Raw genomic sequence first — 13,373 nt, 5'->3', positions numbered from 1 at the left:
TCTCTCTCACCTCCTTTCGAATGTTATTTTCTGTTGTTTCCAAATCTTCCTGACATTGTCTCATCATCATACCAATTTTCCTGTCTATTTTCTCTTCTGTTTTATTGACTCAAATTTCATTATTTTTAATGAAACCTTCTTCCATTCTATTTTCAAATCTTTTTTTTTAAATCTTCCAATCTTTCTGCTGTTACTTTTATTGCTCTCGAATTTTCTTCCATTTTATTTTCCATTCTTTCCTCAAACTCTTTAAAATCTTCTTTCATCTTCATTAAAAAATCAAGTATAGTAGAATTATTATTTTCTTGTGCTCCAGCTGAACTCTTGTTTCTGGATTCAATATTTTGAGTATTTCCATCACTCAACTTGCCCCACGTTGGGCGCCTTTTGTTACGATCCGTTTTATTATTACTTTATTTTATTTTATACATTAATTTGTTATTCATATCAACGGAATCGCAACTTGAGAAGAAATTCAATGCTCAACTAAAATAAATGACTTTTCTCCCATTTATTCTGACTGACAATCCTAAACCTTTTTTTTTATGTCTCCATGCCTACCCAAAATTTCCTGACACAGCAAACTAAACGAAATTATTTTTAGAAAACTTAAACCATAACAATATATATATATATATATATATATATATATATATATATATATATATATATATATATATATATATATATATATATATATATATATATATATATATATATATATATATATATATATATATATATATATATATATATATGCAGGGGTGGCTTTGTGCCTTCGGGGAGTGACGACCCCGCATTTCCCGAGTCTTCCAGGCCCTAGGTTAGCAGCCTGGGTGTCTGAAGTATTTGAAGTGCTCCTGTAACCAGAAGCCAAAATCAGGGCGGTAGGAGGCAGCGGACTGGCCACCTTCGGAGCCGTCAGGAGGAAGAGTCTGTTGGGGGAAACTGTGGGGCAAGCGGCGCAGCCCCCCGAGATGGCACCGTAAGCTCAGATCAAGTCTCAGGAGGAAGAGGAGGTGACAGTTTGAACGAAGCTCAGGCTAGTTCCACGGTTATCTTTGGGAGACGAGATGGGAGAACGCGATGGTCTGAGGAAGAAAACATTCTTTTAATGCGCGTTCACTTCATTGCTTTGGAGATGCAAGAAATTACAGGACGAACTTACCGACAAATTTTAACTGAGACTTGGAATGAAATCTACCCAGAGAGACGATCTTATCCCAATTTGTTAGCAAATAGAGTCAGATGGATTTTCCGGAATAACAAATTTTCGTCGATGGAGCTCGATTCTATAATGCAGAGTGTTTCACCACTTGGAGCGGAAGTACAGGAAGAAGTGGAGTCAACTGGAAATGGTACGCAGATGGAGAATAGAGTGAGCTTCAGACAAACCGGAATGGAGCGACGTTTCTCCAGAAATTTGCAATTGTTCTCGGGAATGGGACCTGAAAGAAGACCAAAATTGCCAAGGATGAAGGGCTCCGTCAGGTTGCTACAGACTGTTCGGAAAATTGATGACGTATTGAACACCTGTATGCGGAACTCAAATGATCTTAAAGAGATACTGGACATGGTCTATGCGGGTGCGGTGACTGTCTGCGAGGAGGTTGGCCTTCACTTAGAAAACAATCAACCCACGCACCGCAAAGATAAAACCCCTCCATGGAAAATACGCCTAGAAAAGAAGATAGTTGAGAACAGAAAGAAGATTGGGGTGCTTCACACTTACCTGCATACGGAGAACCCATCAAGGAAGCTTCTGAAGAAAACACTAAGAGTTGCGTCGGAGTACCGGGTGAGGAGGCGTAGTTGGCAGCTGAGAGAGGAGCTGGTGACAATCTGCGATAGGCTGAAACAAAAGGTTAAAGCTTTAGGCAATCGCTTAAAGCGTTATAACGAGAGAGTTAAGAGGTACAGGAACAACCAACTGTATTACAAAAACCCACAGCAATTTTTTCGGTCGCTTGAAAAGGGAGTAGAGGCTACTGAGGGAGAATCGCCATCGGTGACGGAAATGTATAGAGAATGGAATAAAATCTGGGGGGATGCGAAGACGCATGACGACGGGGCTTATTGGATAAAAGAAGCTGAGAGGAAAGCTGAAACGTATGACATGGAAGAGCTTGAAATAAAGGAGGAAGATATACGTATGGTGCTGAGAAGGGCAAAAAATTGGTCTGCCCCGGGCTCTGATGGACTGCACAATTACTGGTGGAGGAACTTCCAATCAACGCATAAACATCTGGCTAGAATGTTCCAGGAAGCCCTGCACAACCCTTCGGTGATACCGGAATCCCTCACGCTAGGTGTAACCCACATGATACCAAAGGGAGATAAAACCAGTGACCCAAAGAACTACCGACCCATCACTTGCCTGCCCTCAATATACAAGATACTTACAGGTGTGCTCACGACGGCCATTTGGAGGCATGTGGACAACTATGGAATAATGGCCCCAGAGCAGAATGGGTGCAGGAAAAATATAAGGGGATGTAAGGAGGCTCTCATTATTGATCACCTGGTGACGAAACAGGCCAGGAAAAAGATGAGGAATATATCTGTGGCATGGATCGACTATAAGAAGGCCTTCGACTCCATGCCGCACTCTTGGCTGCTGAAAACCTTGCGCCTTTATGGAGTATCTGAGTCTGTTGTGAAGCTTCTAGAACATCTGATGAAATCGTGGCGTACGCAATTACTGGTCACCACGCAAGGAAAAACTACCTCAACGCCTGAAATAAAAATCAGAAGAGGAATATTTCAAGGTGATAAGCTCAGCCCGCTATGGTTCTGTCTGGCACTGAATTTCTTGAGTAAACTGCTGAGAGATGACAAATATGGCTACATAATTGAAAGACGAAGGAACACGAAGATTAACCATCAGCTGTACATAGATGATCTGAAGCTTTATGCATCCAGTGAGGAGGAAATGAAGAGAATGCTCAAGATTGTAGCATCCTTCTCGGAGACGGTAAGGATGGATATGGGGCTGAGTAAGTGTGCGGTGGTGCATGTACGGAGAGGAAAACTGGTGGAGGGGGATGAAATGCAGGTGCAGGATAGCATATCTATCCGAAGAATGGGGTTGGACGAAACATATAAGTACCTGGGAGTTCAACAAGGGCTGGAAATAAATCTTGCCGAATCTAAGGCAACATTTAAGGAAAAATTCTTTGGGAGGCTCAAAAAGGTCCTGGCAAGCAAACTGAACTCAAGATCTATGTTCACTGCCATTAACACCTGGGCTGTTCCGTGCATAGCTTACTCATTTGGAGTTGTAAGATGGTCGACCACGGAGCTCCAGTCAATGGATACAAGGGTGAGGGTTCTCCTGACAAAATATGGGATTCATCACCCACATGCCTCGGTAAGTAGACTATATGTACCCAGGAAGGAGGGAGGTAGAGGGCTACAGAGTCTGGAAATCATCCATAATAAAGTCGTGAAGGATCTTAGAGAGTACTTTCAGACAAAAAACTCACCATTGTTCAAGATTATATGTCAGGAAGACGAGAACATAACAGCGCTCAATCTAGCAGACCGAAGAACTCTCACCGAGGCAACGACCATCGGAACGCTGACGGAACGTTGGCATGGAATGACGCTACATGGCAGGTACCCAGAAGCCCTGAAAAATAATAATGTCAACAAGGAACAGTCACTTAAATATATAACAGCGGGTTACTTGTATCCTGAGACTGAAGGAAGACTGGTGGCAATCCAAGACCAGGTGGTTCCGACTAGAGCATATATTAAGAACATAACAAAAAGATACTTACCATCAGACAGGTGCCGAAAATGCTCTCAGGGTCTGGAAACAATACAGCATGTCACGTCGTCTTGCTCCATCTTGGCACCTAAAGAGTATACAGACCGCCATAACGCAATGGCTAAGGTTTACCACCAAGCGATAGCTATAAGAACTGGATTGATACTCACCTCAAGGAAGCCGTACGAATATATGCCAAAAGCGGTCATGGAAAATGAGGAATACAGGCTCTATTGGGACACCCTGATGGAGACGGATAGGCCGGTTGCACACAACAGACCGGATATTGTCATCTTCGACAAAGTTAAAAAGGAGGCAAATATTATCGACGTCACTGTGCCTGCAGATGATAACGTTTCCAGAGCATACACCGAAAAACTCACAAAATACGAAGATCTCGCTTTCGAGCTGAAGGAGATTTATAATCTCAGAAAGGTGTATATTACCCCGCTCATAATAACGACGAACGGCCTGGTGGAGACACATCTGGGAGAGAACACAGCTCTATTGGGATTGGATCAGGACATCATAAGCACGGCACAGAAGGAGGTAGTCCTGTGGACGACAAGAATAGTCCGGAAATTTCTTGTCAATGGCTGAAGTTGTCTTGATCAGGTTTGATCCGACATCCTTGGCCGAGCCAGATCCCTACGAGGTGGAGAAAAAAAAAAAAAAAAAAAAAAAAAAAAAAAAAAAAAAAAAATTTTAAGGCTGTTCGACTAGGTGTTTTTTGGGCGAAATGAAGGTCAATTCGTTCTCATACTCTATATTTCGTCCCCAGTTTGGGACATCTTCAGGAGTAACTGTAATTAGAAAAGATGTTCTACAATGCATAGAGGTATCATCTCAGGACTTACGAAGCTATGACATAAAAGCGGCAACTCAGAAATCAAGTGGGATCTTAATGTACACCAAGTATCACCCCAAAATACAAAATAAGTCCTATTAAGTTCAATTTTGAGGACTCAGAATAACTCGTGTAGTCGTAACAATTTTTAATCTAAGGTTAGTCTATGGTCCATGAAATGTCAACAGTCATCCGTCAAAAGTTCTTCTTCTCCACTAATAGTTCTAAGAATAATTATCACGTGAACACACACATTAAACTTAAATTATTCTTAGAACTATTAGTGGAGAAGAAGAACTTTTGACGGATGACTGTTGACATTTCATGGACCATAGACTAACCTTAGATTAAAAATTGTTACGACTACACGAGTTATTCTGAGTCCTCAAAATTGAACTTAATAGGACTTATTTTGTATTTTGGGGTGATACTTGGTGTTCTAATGGTATGAGAACATTAAGATCCCACTTGATTTCTGAGTTGCCGCTTTTATGTCATAGCTTCGTAAGTCCTGAGATGATACCTCTATGCATTGTAGAACATCTTTTCTAATTACAGTTACTCCTGAAGATGTCCCAAACTATAGAGTATGAGAACGAATTGACCTTCATTTCGCCCAAAAAACACCTAGTCGAACAGCCTTGAAATTCATTATACCTTCACGACTATTACTTCAATAAAATTATATATATATATATATATATATCGAATGATAAGTATTTACCCTGTGTGATTTATGAAAGACAAAAGTATTTGATATGCAGGGTTTATTATTATTTAAAATATAATGGTTATCGGCAACGTTTCGGGCAGTACCCTTTTTCTAGCCTTTGAAATAATTCATTTTGAGTTATTTCCCAACTTAATTTGTTTAAGATATTTCATGTGTAACCTTTGATATTTTTCATTTAAGTACTCACTCTTAATCTCAATATGTGCATTTTTAACTTTCAAGAAGTTTGGAATAAGATCTCTATCCTTACATTTTAACAAAATGTTTATATATATATAGTTATGAATAACGTATCCAAAAGTCTATTTTTAAAAAGAACTTATTTCTTTTTAGGGTTGCCAATAATAATTAAAGGACAACTCGATAGAAAGGATATCGTTTTTATTTGTACAAGGAACAAGCAAGTGAATCTATCTAACGCTAGACATCAACTGACTATTTATTATTCGAATTATGAAAACGGAAAAGAGTCACAATCGGTGGTCACGCCTTGTGTCGTCTTCCAGGAATCCTGGGTTTCGGGTTTCGATGCAATTCCGTACTTCTTGTGGGAAACGGTCTCGTAACACTTCCCCCCTTAGACTGGAACGTCCTCGTTATCAGTACCAAGGCCTTGAACGTTGCTCATCTCTAGGTGGATGATTTTCCTGGGACTGAACAGGAGCTCTTGAATTCTCGTTTTGTTTAACAAGATAGCAATTATTCCTAGAACCATGAGACAAAGTAATATTCCACTTAGGGCATAATGTGTCATGTGAATGACCGGATGTAGATACATGGGTTCATCTCGGAGTTTCTCAGCTTCTTGAATAATGGAGGTTGGCTCTCTCAAATGTTTCAAATGGAATTCGATTTTGTGGTTGAATTTCAATGTAATTTTTGAAATGTTTCTGAATGTGATATTGTAAATTGGTACTGTGTTGTCGAATATAGAATTTTCAATTATGATTTTGCAGTCGGAACTGAGCAAATTGGCTCCTTGAATGGATTTCTTCATTATGATTCCATGACAATCTTCTATTACTTCTTGGGTTTTCTTGAAGATGGTCAACAATTGTTTGTTTTTCAGTACGTGGGTAATCTTGAAGTTGTTTATTGACAAAGAAGTTTGGCACAGTTGAGGCTTTGTCAGGGTACAGGCTTCTTTTGTTGGTGCTTGAAGACAGAGTACTAAGGAGTTGCTTATTGATCGGCAGGCTTCGTCGGTCCAATATTCCTCATTTTTGATCTTAATCAAATACTTCTTTGGTGGTATTATCGCAATATCTTGATGATTGGGTACTGGGTACACTTGGGAGTAATTTGCAATGAATTGTTTAAGAATAGGGATTTTTAATAGGAATGTTAAGGATTTGTCTGTTCCTATGACAGATATTTTTGAAAATTCTAATAATTTGTAAAGATGAGCATTATTAATTGATGAAAGCTCTTGTGGTTTATAAATTTTCTCAAGATATTGTTCAATAGAATGGAGTTCTTCAACTTTGAAGAGTTCAAGGTTCGGTATTTCAAATATTGCAAAACTTATTGTTCTTTCTATCATAAGTAGATAGTTGAGTAATATTTTCGATTGAAATATAAGATTTTGTGTCCTAATCGTGAATTCTTCATTAGATTTTATTTTGTCAAATAATGACTGAGTCTTCAAAATATTTTCATTTAACAAAGCCACATCTTCTGAATATCTTTTAGACAAGTGATTGGCAAATGATGTTAATTTATCAATTCTTTCAATTTCATTATTTGTATTTTGATGAAGTCGTTCTAAATTTTCATTTATGGTATTCAAGTAATCATCGTCTAAATTTCCAGTGATAAATTTTATACCTTTTCCAATGAAATTCACCAAACCTCTCTTAACTTTGTAGTTGCCACTGAATTTATTCAAAATTTGTTCAACTTGATTGAGATTTGTTTGAAATTCAAGACATATTTCATGAGTGGATGTACTTAAAGTATCATGTTCATGTAATTTATAAAAACTGTTTCTTAGCTGTTTGTAACTGTTTCTTAAATAAGAGATGTCAATCAAGAAAAGAAATTTGTGATAGTGATCTAAAATTTTTGCATTACGCAAGTTTTCTTCGAAGTATCCGTTATTGATTATTTTGGTGACCTGAAGGGCCTGGTTGGTTTGGGTCTGCATCAGCATTATTGGAATTCTGAAAAGAGAAAACGTTTTTCCTTAATTTCTTGACTTTATTAATATTTGCGGTAGTTTCTCGAGATTTTTCGGTTAAACCGCTGATTTTATTTTGTTGCTGTTGTTCAACAATGATTTTTTCGAAAGGAGGATCAGTTTTTCTAGGTCTTCCTCTTTCTACAAAAACTTCTTTTTGTTTCAAGTTTGGAGGGTCATTTCGGTTTTCATTTAATTTATCTAATTTCTTTTGAGATTTTTCCTTATTTTTCTCGTAAACTTGATCGAAAAATGGTAAAATTTCTTGTTTTCTTTTTTCGTTGTATTGTTCGTAAACCGTCATATTGAGGTCGAATTCAGGCAGTTTGTCATAAGGACCATAAAGTAAATAGAATGGTGAGTAGCCGGTGGCTGAATGAATTGATTGGTTATAAATAAGTGTAGCTGAGATCATTAAATTTGAAGGGTTTTCGTTAGGGTTCTTCAGTTTTAAAATTCTTAATTTTTCCAAGATTGTAGAGTGAAATCTCTCAATTGGGGAATTAGAACTTGGATTATTTACTGTTGTGAAATGTAAATCAATTTTATTCAATTTGCAAAATTCTATGAAGGTTTTATTATGGAATTCTTTTCCTTCATCACATACGATTTTCTGAGGTATGTTATGATGTGAAAAGTAGTGACGTAGTTTATTCAGAATAGTAAGGGCAGTGCCATCCTTTACTACGTAAGATTGGGCATATTTGGAAAATAAGTCAATAATCGTTAAAAATTTTGAGTTTTGGAATGAGAATGTGTCTATGTGTATAACTTCAAAAGGTCGTTTTGCCAGAAGTGGTCCTGAAAATTTTAGTTTATAAGGTTGTCTCTCGTATTTTGAACGAAGACAGAGCTCACATTTATTTATGAACGAGGTAATTTTATTTTTCATTTTAGGCCAATAATACTTCTTAGAGAGTTGGTTAAAAGTTTCTGATATTCCGTTATGATTTTTGTCGTGATATTCTGAGATTATTTCATTTTGATTTTCTTCTCGTTCTACATCTAATAAATAAAGATTACTAATGTAGAGTTTAACTGAGTAGTTGAAAAATTCTTTACAAAATCGAATAAAAGGAAGTCTTAAATTTTTGTCTGTAAAAAAAATTCCGTAGGTTTCAGTGGGTCTGAAAACTTCTCTGAAAAGTGTAGTCAAATCATTTTCTATAGAATTCAGTTTGATAGTAACATTATACGTATTTTTTCCAAAAGGTTTCGTGTATTTTAAATTGTACTGTTCTCCGATATTAAGAATTATTCTATTTGGGTAAATATTGACTGGGGAATCTGTAATGGGTATTGCTTTCCCGTTGTCGTCTTGGGTTGAATGAATAGTATTACCGGAATCGTTATCTTCGTTTCGATTTTCGGAATTGTTGAGGATATTTTGATTATTTTCTGAATTTAAAATGTTTTCTACTTCTTCATCTGCTAGAACAGGTATTTCATTTACATTCGCTAATACTGAAGAGATTTCAACGTTCAAATCGTCATCGGAAAGTAAAGAAAGATTATCGTTTTCCCGATTATTGATTTCAACTCTTGAAAGTGCGTCTGCTACTTTGTTTTCTTTGCCTTTTGTATGCACGATATCGAAATCGAATTCTTCTAATTTTAGTTTCCATCTAATTAGTCTTGAATTTGGTTCTTTTATTTTATAGAGCCAGACAAGTGGGTTATGATCCGTTTCTACAGTAAAATGTTGACCGAAAAGATAGGGCCGGAAATGTTTTGTGGAATCCAATATTGCTAATAATTCTTTCTCGATTGTCGAATAATTTCTTTCGGCTGAATTCAATGTTCTAGAGTAATATGCTACTGGGCGATTAGACTGGGATAAAACACTTCCTAAAGCAACGTTTGATGCGTCTGTTGTCAATTTGAAAGGTTTTTCGAAATCTGGATAAGTTAAAATTGGGGCATTTGTTAATAGTTCTTTACACAACTGAAATGATGATACATAATCTGGATCTTCAGGTTTTACCTTTGCGCCTTTTTTCAAGCACTTTGTCATTGGTGAAACGATATGAGCAAAATTTTTGATGAATCGGCGATAGTAACCTATCAATCCTAAGAATGATTTTATTTCTTTCGTATTCCGAGGTATTGGGTAGTTTTCGATCGCTTTCAATTTGGAAGGATTCGGTGCTATTCCGTCGGGAGTTATTACATGTCCCAAAAATTCAACATTTTTACTTAAAAATTCGCATTTATTTAGTTCGATTTTGAGATTGAATTCTTTTAGTTTTTGGAAAATTAATTTTAAATGATAGATGTGTTCTTGTAAAGATTTGGAAAATATTACAATATCGTCCATGTACACAAAACAAAATATGTGGAGATACTTTTTGAATACATCATCCATGACTCTTTGAAAAGTACTTGGTCCGTTTTTCAAGCCGTAGGGCATACGAACGTATTCATAGTGTCCGTTGTTTACTGTGAAGGCCGTTTTTTCTATGGAATCTGGGTCCATTTCAATTTGGTGGAATGCTTTGGCCATGTCCAATGTTGAAAAATAACAACTTTTTCCTAAATTGTCTAAGATCTCTTCAATTCGGGGTAGGGGATACTTGTCTTCTACCGTTTTTTCATTCAAACGACGATAGTCGATTACCATTCGATACTTTTTTTCGCCGGATGCGTCTGTTTTCTTATTGACGATCCATACGGGGGCACTATAGGGTGAAATTGATGGTCGTATAATTTTATCATCGAGCAATTTTTGTATCTGTTCTTGGATAATTCCCTTCATACTATGAGGGTGTCTGAAGGACTTCACGTAAACTGGTTCTTCATCTTTTGTTCTGATTTTGTGTTTGACTGTGTTACTGAATGAAAGATCACAATTTTCATTATAAAAAATATTTCTGAATTTACTGCAAAGTTTTAGAATTTCTCTCTTTTCTTCCGAATTCATGTGTTCAGTTCTAATATGTCTGGAAAATTTAAAATTTCGATTTTCCGCGGGTGGTTCTGATATTTCCGCTTCGAATAAAGATTGAACAGGTATTCTTTCTGAGAAATTTATTTCGGTACTTTTTATTGGTTGAGGGATTGGTATACAACATAATCCGTCTTTCGCGTGGGCAATACATTCTGGGGTTGAAAATTCCTTGAAGTTCAGTTCTGGTATAATAACATCGCCATTTTCGATAGAAACTGGTATTTTGACATGATTTTTCGCAGTGAATTTTCTAGGTTTAATTTTGGAATTGGAATATTCGAGATTGAAAGGGATTTTTAAGCCATTAATTTCTAAAGTGTGTGTTTGATAATCGATTTTTGCTCCTAGTCTTTGTAAATCGGAAGTTCCTAATAATGCGTCGAATTTTTTATGCCAATCAACTACATGTAAATGAATATTTTCATAGATCCCTAATTCGTATAAAATGGGGATATGTAAATTGTCATCTGATTCAATAGTATTTCCTAAGCCAGAAACACTGAATGGTTCTTTGAAAAGGAAATTGAAAAATTTTTCATAAGCTGGTTTTTTATTAATTACTGAATTTGTTGCACCTGAATCAATAAGAATTCTTAAATTTACTTCTGGGAGGTAAATATAGGGCAATTTTGACTTAATCTTAACACAATTCAAGTCTAAAGCCCGTTTGCAACAGCCGAGAATTCTCTAGAAAATTTACTCGAGATTTCATGCGCCGTGAATTATGTACCGTTACATACGCACTTTCGGTAGAATTCTCTGTTCAGTTGCGTACTAAATAGTCTCCGCCCTTTTCTTGCGAGAATTTTGTAGAGAATTCTCCAGAGAATTCTCGGCTGTTGCAAACGGGCTTAAGTATTGTTTGTTTCTAGGGCACATGACTGAAAATTTTCATCTTCATAATTTTCTTCAAACTCTTCTTGAGGGTTAACGAATTCATATTCCGCATTTTCCGGGAAATATTCTGTCATATTTTCGTCTGAATTACAATTCTCCGATTGAACATTAAATAGTTCTTCTGAGATGAAATTGGGTTTCTGTTGAATTCCCGTTCTTCTGGTGGAGATAGACATGGGTGTTACCGGTTGTTTGAAAGTATTTCTTGTGCTAATAGACATGGGCGTAGACTTTGGTTGAATCTTATGAAAACTTGATCCTGGTTTTGTCCCGAAAACTTGTCGATTTGTTGGAAATTTTGGATTATTAGTGATCGGTTGATTAATGGGGTATGGAAAACCTTTTTCATTAGGAATTCGTGCAGGAGTATTATTATAATTTTGCTGACTGAAAGTAGGGGTATTATTATAGTTTTGCTGACTGAAAGTAGGTTTTTGAGTAACAAATAAATTCTCTCTATTTGAACTACTATTTTGTTGTCGATAAATTGGTTTTTTATCATTATCTTGAGTTTTTCTTAAGAATTCACAATATTCCCACTCTTGCTTTCTATTATCATAAAATTTGCATCTGTTTATACATTCTTCAAGAGTTTTAGATTCGAAATTGCTTAAATATGACCGATATGGTTCTAAGAGTCCAATTTGGAAAGTTTTGAGGGCTAATTTTTCTACATCTTGTTTTTTGTAAAGCAAATAATTTGGATCTTGTGTATTGAGTGTTAGGTATTGTAAAAGGTCATTCAAGTTCTTTGAAATTCTACTGTAAAATTCGAAATAATTTTCGTTCTTTTTCTGAACGGATTGTGTTAATGCAGAAATCAATAGGTCTTCATTTCGTTGATCTCCGTATCTTTGCAATAATGATCGTCTGATAGTCATCCAATCCGTAGCATTTTGAAAAGAAATGAAATCTCTCGCTTCTCCTTTAATTTTTGATCTTATTGTGAAATTCAAGGCGTAAGTAAGATCTGGAGTTAACCTTCCTTGGAGATGTATAAAAAGGTTGTCTATTTCATTGATAAATATTGATAAATTTTGACCTGGAGAAAATTCAGGTATTGAGTTCAAGAGTAATTGTATATCTTGTCTTGACATTGCGTCAACTACAGGTGGGTTAGAAGAAGTTTGGTTATTCATTTCGAGGTTTTCAAAATTTCTTCTTGAAGGATATGGTTGGAATCTTCTATTTCTAATTGATTGATTGTTCGAAAAATTTGTTTCTAATTCTGATTGGTTATTCAAAAAGTTTGTTCCTAATTCTAATAATTCTGAATCTTCAGCGATAACTTCTAGTACGCTTGAAGAATCGGTATCTGTCATTTGAACTTTGGGATTCTGGGTTTAAGGAAAGAGATTGATGGACTTACATCACCAAGATATGCATCCTAGAGTGTGTAGTTCCTTCTTCTTAATCGAAGTGGATCGAGTTGATGGTCTTCCTTCTGGATGAAGTGGGTAGAATTGATTCTCTGCTGGTTCGATGTAGTTTCTTGGTGATACCGCACAAAGACTTGATAGTCACCGGGAGTTCCTCGAACACTCTTCGAACAGCCTGGCCGGACGAGTCCGTATTCACTTATGGAAACTGATTTTAGTTTTTTTTTCTTTTCACTAAAACCCCGTTGCGATATCCTGTTCGCAGCGCCAGTTATGAATAACGTATCCAAAAGTCTATTTTTAAAAAGAACTTATTTCTTTTTAGGGTTGCCAATAATAATTAAAGGACAACTCGATAGAAAGGATATCGTTTTTATTTGTACAAGGAACAAGCAAGTGAATCTATCTAACGCTAGACATCAACTGACTATTTATTATTCGAATTATGAAAACGGAAAAGAGTCACAATCGGTGGTCACGCCTTGTGTCGTCTTCCAGGAATCCTGGGTTTCGGGTTTCGATGCAATTCCGTACTTCTTGTGGGAAACGGTCTCGTAACAATATATATATCGGATTATCTACGGCTCTCGCCGCCCCTCCGTTCCCAGTTTCCAATTCC

At 36.5% G+C, this 13,373-nt stretch overlaps 1 protein-coding gene and 1 long non-coding RNA gene across 6 annotated transcripts in view; one reads left to right on the top strand and one right to left on the bottom strand.

Moving 5' to 3' along the window:
- The window catches only part of LOC123318393 (dynein axonemal heavy chain 8-like), a 1,393,903-nt gene that overhangs the window by 1,179,112 nt on the left and 201,418 nt on the right, over positions 1-13,373 (top strand). The window lies entirely within an intron of this gene.
- On the bottom strand, positions 1,267-4,055 carry LOC123318552. Of its 3 annotated transcripts, XR_006538324.1 has the most exons (5): positions 3,943-4,055; positions 3,783-3,860; positions 3,486-3,631; positions 1,733-1,852; positions 1,267-1,678 (listed from the first exon to the last, which is right to left on the bottom strand). It is a non-coding gene; the product is annotated as an uncharacterized LOC123318552 (long non-coding RNA). The 3 variants fall into 3 exon arrangements; XR_006538323.1 differs by having other exon boundaries at positions 1,267-1,852; positions 3,689-3,860; XR_006538322.1 differs by having other exon boundaries at positions 1,267-1,852.

Source organism: Coccinella septempunctata, chromosome 1, assembly GCF_907165205.1.
Source record: "Coccinella septempunctata chromosome 1, icCocSept1.1, whole genome shotgun sequence".
NCBI classification, from domain to species: Eukaryota; Metazoa; Arthropoda; class Insecta; order Coleoptera; family Coccinellidae; genus Coccinella; species Coccinella septempunctata.
The sequence above is the reverse complement of the archived record's forward strand: the minus strand, read 5'-3'. Positions and strand labels throughout refer to the sequence as shown.